Source organism: Gigantopelta aegis, chromosome 15, assembly GCF_016097555.1.
Source record: "Gigantopelta aegis isolate Gae_Host chromosome 15, Gae_host_genome, whole genome shotgun sequence".
NCBI lineage: Eukaryota > Metazoa > Mollusca > Gastropoda > Neomphalida > Peltospiridae > Gigantopelta > Gigantopelta aegis.
Genome location: NC_054713.1, coordinates 29,752,052 through 29,769,054, shown reverse-complemented (window position 1 = coordinate 29,769,054; position 17,003 = coordinate 29,752,052).

Below are 17,003 nucleotides of genomic sequence, written 5' to 3'. Positions count from 1 at the left end.
TAGTGTACACTGTATGTACGTTTGTGTGTGTGTGTGTGTGTGTTCCCGCGCGCGCGTGCGTGTGTGTGGTGTACATATGTATGTGTGTGTGTGTGGTGTACATATGTGTGTGCTGTCCGTGTTTGTGTGTGTGTGTATGTATGTGCGCGTATGTATGTATGTGTGCGTACGTGCGTGTGTGTTGAATTAAATGTAAATGATAACATGCCGGGATCATGAATCAACCTATAGATACTGTTACACCTCCACCAGTAAATATAATCTATTGATTCTGCCAGGAATTATTTATGCCGCGTGCAACAAAGGCGTCTTGCAATCCTTCTGTCGATTGGCATTACAATTATTATGAATCATTACGTTGCGGAATTATATCCACAGACACAGGGAGAATCAGTGAAGGATGTTGGGAGGGTTGCGGGCGGTTAGATAAACGCTTGACGTGGAACTCGAATCTAACATATAGGCGAGTGTGCAGGGGAGGGGGTCGGGAGTCGAAACCTCCACCCACCCGTCAAGCAATTTTTTTCCCCCAATATATTTTACGGGGAAGCATAACTCAAACAACCTATAAACTTCGCTTACCACAACCTAGACCCACTGTTAAAATCCCTGTACACGCGCCTGACTATTTTTCGATAATTTAGTAATTTACACAAAATCAACAGACAAAAATGCATACGGATAGGGTCTATCTCAGTCGGTAGAGAATTCGTTTGACGTGCTTCATTTGAATGCCCTTGGTGTACACATTCTAATATTGGTTTTTCCTCCGTTCCACCCAAAAAAGAAGTTTGGTTTGTTTAACGACACCACTAGAGTGGATGTAGTTATGTGGAAGAGCGATCGCTTGAGGTGCGGTGGGATGCAGGATCGATCGACTTCTACGGAAATTTTCATCTTTTTCAGTACATTTTCCTTGAGAGCATGTCTCGACATCCTCCTATAAACTTCGCTTGGCATAGTCTTGACCTCCGCCCCGTGCTAAAATTCCTACATGCGCGTCTGAGTGCAGTACTATTGTGGTTGCAAATTGCCGTGGTACTGGTAGACTGCTACAAATCTTGTGGACAGTTTCATTACTCTAGAGACACACACTATAAGCTTAAGCCTGTAACTTATATCTGGACATAACAGTCATCGATCTATTGCGGCCAGTTTTGGACTCGTTATCTGCCCGAGAAACGAATTCTAGCCGGCAGAACGTAAAAGCCTTATTCCAGTTGGCACGACCTCCTGTTCTCGTCAGATCCCATTCGTCTCCCGGTACCCTCTTCTCGAAAACAAAGTTAAAGTTTAAAAAAAAAAAAAAACCCCACACCACTAGAGCACATTGATTTATTAATCATCGGCTATTGGATGTCAAACATTTGGTAATTTTGATATATAGTCTAAGAAAGGAAACTCGTTACTGTTCCATTAGTAGCAAGGGATCTTTTGTATCCACCATCCCTTAGGCAGGATAGTACATACTTCTCGAAAACAAAGTTAAAGTTTAAAAAAAAAACGACACCACTAGAGCACATTGATTTATTAATCATCGGCTAGTGGTTGTCAAACATTTGGTAATTTTGACATATAGTCTAAGAAAGGAAACCCGTTACATTGTTCCATTAATAGTAAGGGATCTTTTATACGCATGCACCATCCCATAGGCAGGATAGTACATACTACGGCATTTGATATATCAGTTGTGGCGAGAAATAGCCCTATGGACCCACCGACAGGAATCGATCCCAGACCGACCGCGCATCAAGTTAGCGTTTTACCACTGGGCCACGTACCGCCCCTCCCTCATTCCAAAATCTTGTATCTGCCCATGAGAAATAAAACAGGTTGTTGCTTGGTGGTAGAACCGAACGCCTAGTGCGCGAGAGGTCATGCGATCAATTCTCCTGAACGTACGCAGTGGATTAGTTTTCATTGCAACTATTGATCTGTGAGTTGGCATAAACATTATTTTAAGATGGTGTGGTGTTATTGCATAGTGTGCATTACAAAATATCAATTGTAACTCGATTTGGTTTCTTCAGTGTGACTGATTTTCTATATAAAAATCGTTTCATTTCGTTTAAACTCTACTAACGTGCCTATATCAAATGAAGGTTCAGACACGTCCATCCCAAACCCAATCTCTGACAGGGCCAGGGGTGAGGCGTAGCTCAGTGGTACAGCGCTCGCTTAATGCGCGGTCGGTTTGGGATCGATCCCCGTCAGTGGGTCCATTGCGCTATTTCTCGCTCCAGCCAGTGCACCACGACTGGTACATCAAAGGCCGTGGTATGTGCTATCCTGTCTATGGGACGGTGCATATAAAAGATCCCTTGTTGCTAATCGAAAAAGAGTAGCTCATGAAGTGGCGACAGCGGGGTTTCTCTCTCAATATCTGTGTGGTCCTTAACCATATATCTGACGCCATATAACCGTAAATAAAAGGTGTTGAGTGCGTCGTTAAATAAAACATTTCCTTCCTGACAGGACCAGTGGCTGGGCATGGGACAGAAAGGTCGATAGAATCATATATTTATAATACATGCAATTTCAGTTAATTTAAATCCTGGCATAAATATTACTTTAAAATGTTATAATTTTATTTTATAGTGTGCATTAAAAAATCTACATTTTAACTCGATTTTTTTTTTCAGTACGACTAATTTAAAGAATTACATCAACGTTTCATTTCATTTCAACTTATTTTCGTGCTTATATCTAATTAAGGTTCAAGCTCGCTGTCTTTGACATCTATCTGGGCTGTCCGTCCAGGACAGAGGGTTAGCTGTTAGCAATTGTTAATGAGAGAGAAGATGGTGTAGTGGTCTTACACCTACCCACCAAGTCGAACCCTGTACCTACCAGCCTTATGTCCAATGGCTTAACTACGACGCCACCGAGGCCGGTATTACACCAACAACTTTAAGGCATTGTCGAGCGTCTTGCACGCACCCTTTGTGAGGTGTTAATTATACACATGTAAAGACCATATAACTACGGATGCCTGGCATTATTGGTATATCGACCGGCCTCGGTGGCGTCGTGGTTAGGCCATCGGTCTACAGGCTGGTAGGTACTGGGTTCGGATCCCAGTCGAGGCATGGGATTTTTAATCCAGATACCGACTCCAAACTCTGAGTGAGTGCTCCGCAAGGCTCAATGGGTAGGTGTAAACCACTTGCACCGACCAGTGATCCATAACTGGTTCAACAAAGGTCATGGTTTGTGCTATCCTGCCTGTAGGAAGCGCAAATAAAAGATCCCTTGCTGCCTGTCGTAAAAGAGTAGCCTATGTGGCGACAGCGGGTTTCCTCTAAAAACCAGTGTCAGAATGACCATATGTTTGACGTCCAATAGCCGATGATAAGATAAAAAATCAATGTGCTCTAGTGGCGTCGTTAAATAAAACAAACTACTTTTTCTATTGGTATATCGATATATGTTTCAAAGGGTAAATAATTCTTAATACGATCCACTCTATATGTACCGATTAACTCGGTAAATTCCGTATTTCAAGTCCACTGTCAGCCGAAAATCCCGATTTCTCAAATTCGACTTTTTTTCTTTTTTTTAAAACAGATTTGGGTGGGGGTGGGAAAGAAAAGATCTGCCAATTTTAAATAAGCTTTAGCACCCTTAAGTGATCCATACAATTCAGCTAATGGAAAAATGGAGTGCAGGTTTCCCCAAAGACTACATGTATATTGTCAGAAGTACCAAATATTAGACACCCATTAGCCGACGATGAATAACTGGTGTCGTTAAACAAGACACAATTTACTACTGCTCAATACCAGCGCAGGGTCAATGAAACCAGAAAGTGACTGTTATCGGTTATCTGTAAGCGGTTGCTATCAGCATTTCAAATATACTTCAGTTAACTGAATGCAATCAACATAAATTCAGGTGTTAAAGGTATAGTCCTCTAAAAACATATGCGACACTTCTGGTGGATACTTAGTTTATTGTTAAAGATGTGGTATGTGCTATCCTGCCTGTGGGATGGTGAATATAAAAGATCCCTTGCTACTAATGGGAAAATGTGTGACAATATGTCAAAATTACCAAATGTTTGACATCCAATAGCCGATGATTGATAAATCATTGTGTTCTAGTGGTGTCGTTAAAAACCCCCACGTCTCCCCACTTTTAAAGCCGGATTGACGCTCATGGTGGTTAGTGGGAGAGAAAAGAGTGTAGTGGTCTTACACCTACCGGCCGAGTCATTAAAACCTCACTCCGGGTGGGAGATGGTATCGGGCTGCGAACCCAGTACCTACTAGCCTTATGTCCGATGCTTAACCACGACACCACACAGACTTTTATAACTATCTTAGAAAACCATTACAGTATTGTGTGAGACAATTCAGAATATTTCGGTTGATAACGATTTTAGTATTTAAGCCGCTTTCACAATTATACACATTGCGTCTGACGTGCGGCACCGATAGCAACAACAACAAAAAAACAACCCCAAAACCCCCCAGCAACATTTCATATTGTACGTAGCACGACGTAAACCGGATACATCTGAAAAACTGTAGGCTATCATTCGACGGATTTTAAAGAGGGAAGAGCATAATTGGTATGTCGGACACGGTTATCTGAAGATAGATTTGGTGGGGGATCGAGGAAAATAACTCAAATGGATTTGCAAAATATGTCACATGACTAGATGTCAAAATATTACCATGTTTATGGAAGAAACAAAGTTTAGGCAGAAATGCTAGTGTTGCCAAAGGTCCCAAGTTACGGGCAAGTACCTTTAATTATACATTCAGTTAGGCCCATGGGGAGGGGTGGCCGTGACCACGATACCGAAGGGACTCGTAATTTACACAACTTAACAGAATCTCGCATACAGTCAGATAACTGCGGACGCATAATTACTAGTAATAAAGACCGACTGCCAAATTGGCGTCTTTGAATTACGAGTAGTCAGGACAATTTCTGGAGGAACTTCGGTCGTATTGGCAATTGACCTTCTAAATCTGCAATCAAAACCGTATTTATCCACAAGGCAGTCGAAAGGATATTTTAACCCCCCCCCCCCCCCCTCAAGTCGTGATTGCTTCCATGAATAACCGGAAACTTGCACGGATTGCAAGACTTGAAATATTAACCGTGCATACGTCCCTCGTCTGCTAACGCTACCATTAGCAGTTTAAAAAAATATTTAAGAGCTAGCGTTAGCTAAAAACAAACGAAAATAGGTTTTGATACATATACTGAACAAAAAAAGAAACTTCCGATTTGTACATATAGTATTTGTTGTGTTAAAGAATTCATTGTGTAATGAAATTATATAGGTAGTATTAGCCGTGAGCTGTATTATCAGGATTCATGAATTTTATCGATTATTTTTGCACTGTTAATCGTCGACAACGTGAAATTGAATTTGTACGTGCATGCATGGTTCGACATGTCCCGTGTAGTATTCGGTCAATTTGTTTTACTTGTCTTACTGACATTGTTGTCAAGTGAACGAAAACGCTTCAAAATTTGTAAAAAAAACAAAAGTTTTTTTACATTGTAGCATTTTTAGTATGCCAAGAATACCCAATAATTTACGCGAACGGGCGATTGGCATGCTTGATGCTGGCATGTCGACAGAAGACGTTGCAAGGCATGCTGGGAGTTCTAGTCGAGCGAGACGAAATGTTCGCGTAAGATTTCGAACGACAGGAAGCACCAACGACTTGCCACGTTGTGGACGTCCGCGTGTTACAACGCGTGGTCAAGACCGCTATATCATGAACACGCATTTGCGCAATCGATTCCAAACTGCCACTGCTACTGCTTCTAACACACCTGGGCTTCATAATAACCGAATCAGTGGGCAAACTGTTCGTAATCGTCTGCGGGAGAACAGTTTACATGCACGACGTCCTTACGTCGGATGCGTTTTAACGCAACGTCATCGTCTAAATCGTCTTAATTGGGCACGTGTACACACTCGTTGGATACGGCGACGCTGGAATACCGTTCTTTTTTTCGGATGAATCCAGATTTTCTTTACAACGTGGTGATTGCAGGGTGCGCGTCTACCGTAGGAGAAATGAACGCTATGCTGACTGTTGTATTCTTGAACGAGATCGTTTCGGGGGTGGGGGTTGTGTCATGGTCTGGGCAGCCATTGCCCATGGTTATCGTTCACCACTAGTCGTCATTGATGGCAATTTAAATGCTTAACGTTACCGCGATGACATTCTCGCTCATCACGTCATTCCTTTGTTCCATAACAACGCCAACATCTCGATTTTTCAGCATGATAATGCCACCTCACATACAGCTAGAGACACTGTAAATTTTCTTAGGACAAATAACATTGATTTCATTGATGACTGGCCCGCTAAAAGTCCTGATCTCAACCTCATCGAGCATGTCTGGGATAGTCTGGACAGACGATTGAGGCGTCGTCCCAACCCACCCGCTAACGTTAACGAACTTCGTCAAGCTCTCATTCAGGAATGGAACAATATTCCACAGACAGAAATCAACACTTTAGTCAATTCTATGCGCCTGCGATGCACTGCAGTGGTCAATTCAAGAGGTGGTCATACCCGTTATTAAGTGGGTTTTTTTATATTTTTATTAACCCCTACCACACTTGGTCAAAATTTCTCCCAGTTTTTTCTGTTAACCTATGGCCATGATTTTTGCACCAAACGATGCATCATGGAACTCTTTAAACGCATATATAACAATTATTCCCCCGGTTTGTTTTCATCAAGTTATGTTCAAGCAAAGTTAGCGGAAGTTTCTTATTTTGTTCAGTATATATACCAAAAGATCTGTAATAAATGGAATATGACGATGATGTTGGTGGTTGAATAATATACTCTTTTGGACAAAGTATACATATATACATGCATTGGTTTCCCTTCAGATACTGTTATTGAGTCGATTATTGCCGTGCAACTCTGCTTTAACACATGTTGGGGTGGGTTTTTTAAAGTTTGAAGGTTAGTGCATTTTGTTTAGCAACACATTGTTCAATTAATAATCGCGTACTGGATGGCATACATTTGACAATTCTAACAGTCTTGATAGGAAATCTGCTACATTTTTTCCCATGCGCACGCACTGACAGGACATCGCATATTATGGAATTTGATATACCAGTCGTGGAGCACTGGTGTGGAATGGGGAAAACCCAACTGAGAGAATGGGTCCATTGATAGGGTTTGATCTTTTGACCAAAGCACCTCACGCAAGCTTTCCACCGAGGTAGATCTTGAACTTCTTAAAACATTTTTGGGGGAGTGGGTGGATGGAGTATTTAAAAGGCATAGTACCACACATATACACACACGCACAAACACAAACACACACACACACACACACACACACACACACACACACAGAGTTGTTTGCCTCTCCATTTTCACATGCTTCAGAACTGGATAAAATATAATGAAAATGTCTCTAGTATACAACATTAAAAACATTACATATAGACAACAGGAAACAGTCTCAGCATGAAGCTAATTTTATTTGATTAAGTAGTATAATTTCGGCCAAACGTAATGATGAACCAACACTGTCTACACACGTCACTAACACAATGTTCAAGTACACAAATACTTCAGTTACACCGTTAACAACACACCACCTGCCAAACCATCACCTCCTTTCTCAGATGCCAGAACTAAACTCATCACCATCGGATGTGAATTACTCTGAAATACACATTCGTGTAATTGTTTGTGATAGCTTCTATAAATTATATTGAAATACACTAACTGTGAGGCAAATACAAATCTCTTTATATTGTCAAATATGTTTAAATGTTATTAGCACACAATCACACCTTCACCCTTTTAAAAAAAAAAAGTGTTCAAATATTTTTATTATTAAAAATACATATTTGAATGTTCAGTGACATATTAATCAAAACTTTTGTTCATTTCATATTGTTATTTTGATAAAGCAATGCTTTACCATATATTTTAAACTTAATTTCTGACTAAATATATTTGTTAAGTCTCAACAGCCTACTATTTGCAATGTTTTTCTATGGCTATTAAACACAGGAATATTACAACTAACCTCTTTTAAAAAGCTGACATGATCTTTAAAAAAACTGAAAACTCTACAATAGTTAAATAAAGGTAATTTATCAGCATTTAAAATTGTATTCAGTCTTATCTTGCGAAAATTATTTTATTCCTAAACAGCTGCAATTGAATGAAAAGCTGAAAAAGTTTAAGTTTCTTTTTATTTAACAACACCACTAGAGCACATTGATTAATTAATCATTGGCTATTGGATGTCAAATACGAAAAGCTGAAGAACATGATGTATTTAGCGGCACACTTTCACATCATTCAATAATATTGTTCTACAATTTTCACAAACCAAATGCAACAGAATACAAATGTAATTTGTACATGAAATGACATGGGGCAACTGAGAAAGGAGTCATCTCAATGGAGGTTTTAGCAGGTGGTTAAATAAATTAGAGCACTTTATTGAGATTTTTAAAAAAGAAGCCTTATTCAGCACATCACCGTCCTTAACAATGTATGAAAATATATAACAAGTGGTTATTTTCCTGAGAGAGTGGCTGGCATGGGTCAAATGATCAAATGGTATCAGATTCAAGGTCAATGTATGCAACCAAACCCAACCATGAAATGCAAGAGCAAGAGTTAATCAAGAGTATGAATAGCTTGATTTAGGTATTGTCATGATGTAAAGGGATTACTAAAGACTGGCTGGTAAGTTAAAACATAATCCCTAGTGTTGCACGTAGGCTAAATAATGCATTTTGAAGAACCCGTGAAACACACCAGTTAAAAAGGACATCTTCTGATAAAACAGTCAACTTCACTTTTGACAAAGGACTGACCAAAAACAAAAACAAAATTAAATTAAATAAAAAAATTAAATTCATATATATATATAAAATTTTAACCATGCAATCAATTAACTCAGATCATGTTTCTGTATTATTAAAATATGTCCAATAATAAATAAAAAATTCACCAAATATTAAACTGACTTCACACATACATTTTCCCAAACCATTATATTTGTATTGTTATAAAAAAAACAGAAAACCCCCCAGAAAGTGATACTAAAGCAAATGCAAAAAATCCTTGTTAAAACTTAGACAAATTTCCGAGACAGAAAGAGATGTGAATTTGACAGACAATTTGAGCAAAGCTTCGTAAGATGCTAGGAATGAAAGTCGGAGACAGCCATTTATAACTTAACCTTTCAAGTCAACCAATTTCTTTTTTGCATTTGTAGTTATTATTTCACCATATATAAGCAACAAAAATCAATATATTTAAACTGTTTTCTTCAATCTTTTACTCAACTTTAATCAAATATTGATGACATTTGAATGAAGACAGACAGATAACATTCCATCAAGTGAAAAAAGAAAGAAAGAAGAAAGTCATTACTTCAAAGGCATAGTTAGGTTTTAGAAGTGACAACAAATGATTTAGATATAAAACAGAACTGGTAAACAGTTTATTCATTTTCGCAGTCAGCTAGCACATAGATAATTTTTGCTTTTATTTGTAAACATTCTGACCAGCAATATTTAGAACAATAACCCAATATAGCCTGCATTCTATAATTGTATTTAATCATAATAATGGATAGACATTAGTTAATACAAAACCATGCCATTTGTAATCAGTTACAATCTTAACATTTACTAACAATTATTTGGACCCATGTACTTGCCAACCTTAATCAATATTAATTACTTCAGCAATATGGGAGACTTCCCAGAACCTTTGAAAAACACTGACCCAATTATTTGAAGACAATTATTGCATATTTCTCATATATATGTAGGCCATTTGTGTTTGGGTTTTTTCCAATGATTACTACTGTAATTAAAAATACAGCAAAATATGTCTGTAATCTCACATTCATCAACAATATTTTTAGAAAAGCCAGACACAGTTAGTGATGAAACAAGCTCAGCACACATCAAAAACAATCAATTTGAAACATGATATAAATGTAAATGAACTCTGTAAAAACAGATTTAATAGAAGACTTCTATATGCCAGTACTCGCTGGTGATGCCTGTTCAAGCAATTCATGTAACCCGCTTAAATCTTTAGACAAACAAAACACACATGTAAAACACAAACACCTAACTTTAAATATAATGATGTCATACTCTCATTGTATATTGGTTATATCTTTAAACTAAGCAAATGTATTTTGCACATATATATTTAATTTTAATGTTTATTTCCTATTTTTGTAGTAAAAATAGATGAGGCACTGAAATGTACAATATTAATTTCACCGATTCTCCACTACTACCGTACTTAACATTTACTTAAAGATGAACCAAACCCGTGACACTAAAACAAATAATAAATCAATATGTAATTTTCAACCAGAAAAATTCATTATATTATCTTAATCTCTTGACAAAAGTTATTCAGTATAGACAACTAATTAAGTAAATAATCAAATATCAAAATCATTTAATTTTTAATTTTTTTTTTAAAACCTGTTTCTACAGTTACCGTACATGGCCACATTACCGGTAATACAATGGAAGACTACCAACTGTGGATAAATAGTGAAAATTAAAACTACACACAAAATGCAGGTACTGCTGATGTAATTTTTTTTAAGTCACTGACCCTAGAAAATATATACGGGATCACACCAACACTACCACCAGTTACTGTCACCAAAACTCTCACCCACAGTTTCAGATAGCCGACCTAGTTACTGGCATCAACCCCGCACTAACAGACATTCAATGTCAATGTCACATTAAGTTTTTTGTATTTTATTCACACATTACAACATTAATAGTGAATTAAATTTTGTCTACAATATCAAGTGTTTCCTTATTTGTTTTTCTAAAGTTTATATTTGGCATATTAGTCCTTATGGTCTGACGTGAGCAACTGCTCTCGCTCGTGTATGATCGCGCAAAAGAATTTCTGCGAGGGTGAAAAACAGCTCACCTCATCACACTTATATAGCAAATTTATTTTACTCAAAATCACTGTGAATTTGACACAGAGAACAATTGCTCTCCTATGTAATTTCAGGAGAGTAGTTTACTGTTTATCGTCAATTTGTAAACCGTAAGCACCAATATTATTTAGAGTTTCTTGCTTCATTTATCAATTTTAACAAAACAAATATTTGTCTGATCATCCGTGTCTTTAGTAAATTCAAATGCATTGTTTTCAAAACTAAAAAAGTATATAATTATGAAAACTAGGGTCGAGTGACTTTAAAATATTACACGTAGTAAATGATATTCCATCTATGAATATAACATTATGAATCGGTAACAGAGATAAAAGAAAATAATAAATTAAACCGATACGATCTATTTTTTGTCACACAGCAGATGTAGCACGGTTTTCGACACTAAATGAACAACTATTTTCAATCTATTCATAACACATCGGATTTCTAAGTCAATACAAAATTCACAATTATTGGAGAATTAATGACAAAATGTAATATTACTAACCTGTGGTATAATATACAACTATTATGGAGGACTGGGAAAACTTAATGGAAAAATAACCACATGTTAACATCGGTAAAACAAAACTAGCAGTATAGATTTTCTAACAGCTGTGGCTATTAGATGACAAAAAATCATTAGTAGTTTGCACTGAAACAATAATTTTAGTAATTGCCAATATACTGTTGTTTGATTAATTCAAAATCAAGCAAATTCAATGTGCAAAACATCAATATGGCAGTCACTAACACAGGTATTTAGCACTGTATATTTAAAGGCTACCAGATATATCCCCCTACCCCAAGTCAGTTCATCCCCAGTCAGTTTGCCTCATTTTGCAAGTTCGCCTTCATTCATGTTTACATTATTCTTGTGCTTATAGCCAATTAAAGGGACAGTCCCTAATGTTTCACTATTAGAGCCGTTTATGATAACTGAAATCAAATATTACTTATATTTTATTCCTTAGATTATCCATTTCTGCAGAATCGAAGTGTTTCTGGTTTCTGTTTCAATATTTTTAAAAACGTACATGCGTCTCAGAAGTAGCGGTTATTGATGTGAGTTCTAGTCTCTTTTTGAGGATATTTCCCAGTTTCAATGTCACTCTTTTTTTCACTCTATTGTAACTTTATCCGAATGAGTTGCAGGTTTGTAAATTAACTAAACAGTGTGTCCATTTTTTATGGGTTAAAACTAGGGTTTGCACCTTTAATGTTCAAGCACGCTGGCCTGGGCACACACCTGAGCTATACAAATTGTCTGTCCATGAGAGTTTATAAATGGTTAGTCAACAAGGTTGATGCAATGGCTTTGCACCTCCCTAGCGAGGTATTAAAACTCAATCTGGGTGAAAGCCGATACTGGGATGTGAACTAAGTAGCTACCAGCCTTAGATCCAGTGGCTTAATCAACATATGGAATATGACTGATGTTTGCTCACAGAGATCATGAACTGTTCATGCAAAATTTACTTCATATTTTTGTTCATGCATCAGTTTTGTTTAACATCACCACCAGAGAAAATTGATATATTTATCATCGGTTAATGGATTACAAACATTTGGTAATTTTGACTTATAGTGTTTTTGAAAATAAACCTGCTACATTTTTTTTCAGGAGCAAGGGACCTTTTATATGCATCATCCCACAGACAGGATAGTACATACTATGGCCTTTGATATACCAGTTATGGCACTGGCTGGAACGAGAAATAGCCCAATGAACTCACCAATGGGCATCGATCCTAAACTGAATGTGCATCAGGTGAGCGCTTGACCACTGTCCTAAGTTCCACCCCTTGTCCCTGCACCAGTTATGCAATATTATTTACCAGTTAGGTAAAAACTGTACTGCACCATCATTTATTTATTGTTATTAATTCATTTTAATTCTATTCAAATAGGTTATGCAAACCAAAATAGGTTATGCAAATGTTTTTTGCACCCCTTTTTGGGTCAAACAAATTTTGAAAATGTGTAGACCTGTTTATCTCATCATAAAAATCATATTAATTTTAGAACTTTACTCCAATTAAGTGGCTTTGGTTTACACAACATAATACATAATTAATTGTGATTGGAGTTACACAACATAAACCTCCAATATTTAATTTTGATCATATAATGGTGCAGGTAACATACTCTATGTTCTTTATCCATTTACTGAGAATTATGTACTATTGTTTTAACTGGTCACAAAAGAAAAAGAACTGTTTATTATAAACACATTTCAGTGATTACACAAAGATACTGAATTGATAATAAGTAGGGCAAACACACATCTTTGAGGGGCGAACTGGTAGAGAGCAAATTGACCTAGAATTTGTCTGGCTGGGATGAGGCATTTACATTTAAGGAACATGAAATTGATATATCCTTTGTTTCTCTTTCTAAATTTTTTATTTATCACAGTATTAAAATTTAAGTTTAAAAAAAAAAAAAAAATCAACAATGTTTCATTGGTTAAAGCATAAGAATAGTTTTGTCCCATTCCAAGCCACACCACATTTATTAGTGGTTAATTCTAAATACTCATACTAGACAGGAATTTGTTCCAATTTTTATTTAGCCACACACATTTTTTGTCAGCCTTTCAGTTTAAAACATAAAAAAATGAATAAGTTTGTTTCTAGCAATGATGAACTCAGAAATCAATTGCGTCAACACTAACAGTAATAATAAGCATATTCAACCCCCAATGATCACAAAAGAACATTGTCTTACAGTATTAACTTGTGTTTAAACTCTTAATGCCTGCCAAATAAACTGGACACCACTTGTATATTTCCACTGAATGTTATTACATTCACAATGCTGAACCAATAACAATTTGTTCACAATGACCAAGTTATCTCCCCTTCACTACCATACTGGATAACTTCCACTAACTGATGATCATATTCTGTTTTAATAATTATTTCAAATTAGTTGCATAAAATTTTATTGTTTTAGTACTTTATTATGTAACTAAAATATGTTAAAAAGATTTAGTGTAGTTTTTAACCACAAAACATTATTCCATATTAATCTGAGATCTCCAGCTTAAGAGATGGGAAAGAACTCTATCCGTTGTCTCCATGTAACTAATTTATTATTCAGTAATAAGAAAATATTAAATATATATGAAATGTAATTTGCTAACACAACTCTAGTAAAGGCTACACAGCAAACATGAACTACTAATGGTGTATTATATATATTTATTTCAGCTTGTTTCACGGGTACAACAAAACTTAATTGCTAACCAAACAAAATATATAATGCAGTTTAGATTTCCATTAATTGATGTTGCACACTAATAAATGGTTTTGGTGGGGATTGGTAACTTCTATAATGTCATAAACTTTGGATTCACAGGACGTAATTAAAACAAAACTAACTTTGTGTTTTAGAATAGTTGAAAAGGTGGCATTTCATTTATTACAATTTTATCATGCTGATTTGTTCTACAAATATAGTTACCAATGTGAACTGTTTTCAATTAACAATTATAAATGCTGTGTTTGAGTGTGCTCGTAATTACTGTTTCAACAACTTATGAGTTGAAAATAGCATCCAAAATGTTCCGGAGTTCATATTTCCGACTTGTAAACTCGGAAGGAAAAACAACAAACCCCAAGCGTCCTTCACCTTTTGAATTTAGAAAAAACTGGCGATGAAATGGTTGTCTAAACTCTGTTTTGATCATAAACAAAATTTAAAAATTAAAGCATGCACTTTACTTGTTCAACTGAATATGATTGAATCGGTGCAAAACTTGTGGGAGACTATTTGAATAATTTTTCACATCATTTAAATAAGCTAAATGACATAATTAAAAAAAAAAAAACAGAATTTTTTCAAACAACGGAGTTGATAAAACAGCAAAATATTATAAATTCTAATTGGAAGGTGTAACAGAACTAAATTAAACATTTTTGTTATTACTGTATTTTTAAAACGTAATTTGTTTTATTATTAATGAAAATAGCTAAATTTGTAACTGAGATACATTACTGTTGACTATATTAAGGGTATTGGAACTGTTTTCTTACAAGTGCATCGCAAACAATGCAAACAAGCTGTAATTTTGAGTTTACAACTGAGACATATCAATTTCCAAAGCACACCCGAATGCAGCATACTTCTCAACAAACTTTAACTGAAGGAAGCCAATATTTTAAGATATTGCTTATTTAAATGTGTGGCCATGAACATATTCGTACCACTTATAAAAACAAAAACAAAATGACCCGACAAATTATTTTTAAAAAACCCCAAAACTAAATGTGTTAGTAAACAAAAAGCTGATGTAATTAAGTATTGCTGTGAGATTCTGTAGCAAGCTTAATTAAATACCAATTCTGAAGCATTCAGAACACAAAACAATAATAAAAAAACCTTTTTTTAAAAACTTAGGCTTTCAAAATGCCATCTTCCAGGTGTCAGAACCGATATATTCCAATATAAAAGTTCTATTGGTACTGCAATTAGGCCACAGAACAACCTATTTATAATTTTTAATCTTTCACACTGACAAAAGTTATGTACTGTCCATCTGGAAACTCATTTCCTATTTCATAACATCAAATGGATCAGTGCAAGAATGTTGTATTTTCAGAATTTCTTTACAGAGAGAACAAGTTTTAAATATAAAAAATTAAAACATAAATCAGAATTTATATTCTGTATTTTATGCCATATAAAATGATGGTACTTTTCAGAAAAATTAATGAATTTTTTTTATCAACATTGGCATTTTGACATTTTTTAAAATGAACATAAAAACATATGGTTGTAAATACATTCTTGCAATGACCAGTCTTTTGTTAACTTGAAAGAGAATCTTCAATTTGTAAATACGAGACACCTATTTCAATATTTCACAAAAATCATAAAATGTTAAGACTCACTGGGATGCAATTGTTAAAGATTACCATACACATGTATATTCAGATGAAACTATTGGACATTATCAACCCTTATAATTAGCATGGCTTATCCCCTAAATAATGTCAAATACTACATTAATTTAACCTTTTAAAGGTCACAAGTATATCTTATTAACAGTAATGTTTATGATGTATATTTTTATTAGTGTAATGTGTTGAAATAAAACCGTGACAGATATTTGCGTGAATGTTTGTTTACCGTGGCCTTCCAATACACATGGATACACCGATCTAAAATGTTCTATGGGTATGGTGCTAAATTTAAACATTTTTTATTATTAATGATTAATATTATAAGACAGGACATTATGACTTTAAACAAATATTTCCCATACAGGGTTTCTACCAGAGGATAAAACGGGTATGGCGCCATACTCAAAATTTCTGCAGATTTTTTTTTTTTTTTTTAAAGTTAACCTTTTGACAATTTAAAATTAATTACTCTTATCATTACTATATGGGTTTTTTTAATCCTAACCCTAAACGTAACCCTTTTTTTTAGGGGGGGGGGGAGGCCCCACATATCCCCCGTTGACTGTGGTTGCATTCAATTCCACAGCGCCATACCCAAAAATTTCTCTCTGGCAGAAATACTGCCATATTTGCTTACCCATGTTAAATGAACTTAGGCATGAGATCATTGTACTCAGCCTCAATATGTAACAATCAATTACTACCGTGAAAACCAGTGTATGTCAATATTTCAGAAACAATGAGAGTAAGCTGAACCTTACAGGTAGAAGCCATTATTCATTTACAATGGTGAAACTCATCTGAGAACAACAAAATATAAACCATACACCTTTGCCACTTTCAAATGTAAATGTTTTTTTAAATAAAAATTGTGTAAACTTCTCCTGAAGTGTGTTAAAATGTTACAGCATATACTTCATTTAAGAAATTTTATAAAAGAATAACATGGATAAAGATTTTCTAATTTAATACAAAAATAAATTTGGACACAAAATTCATTTAAAGCGTTTCCCTAAAGGACACAAATGTCTACACCATTAGAGAAATCATTTTGCTAAGCCTAAATTTTAATAGAAAATACTTTCACTCCTCACCATACGTAACAGTTCAGCAGCCATAAATATATTT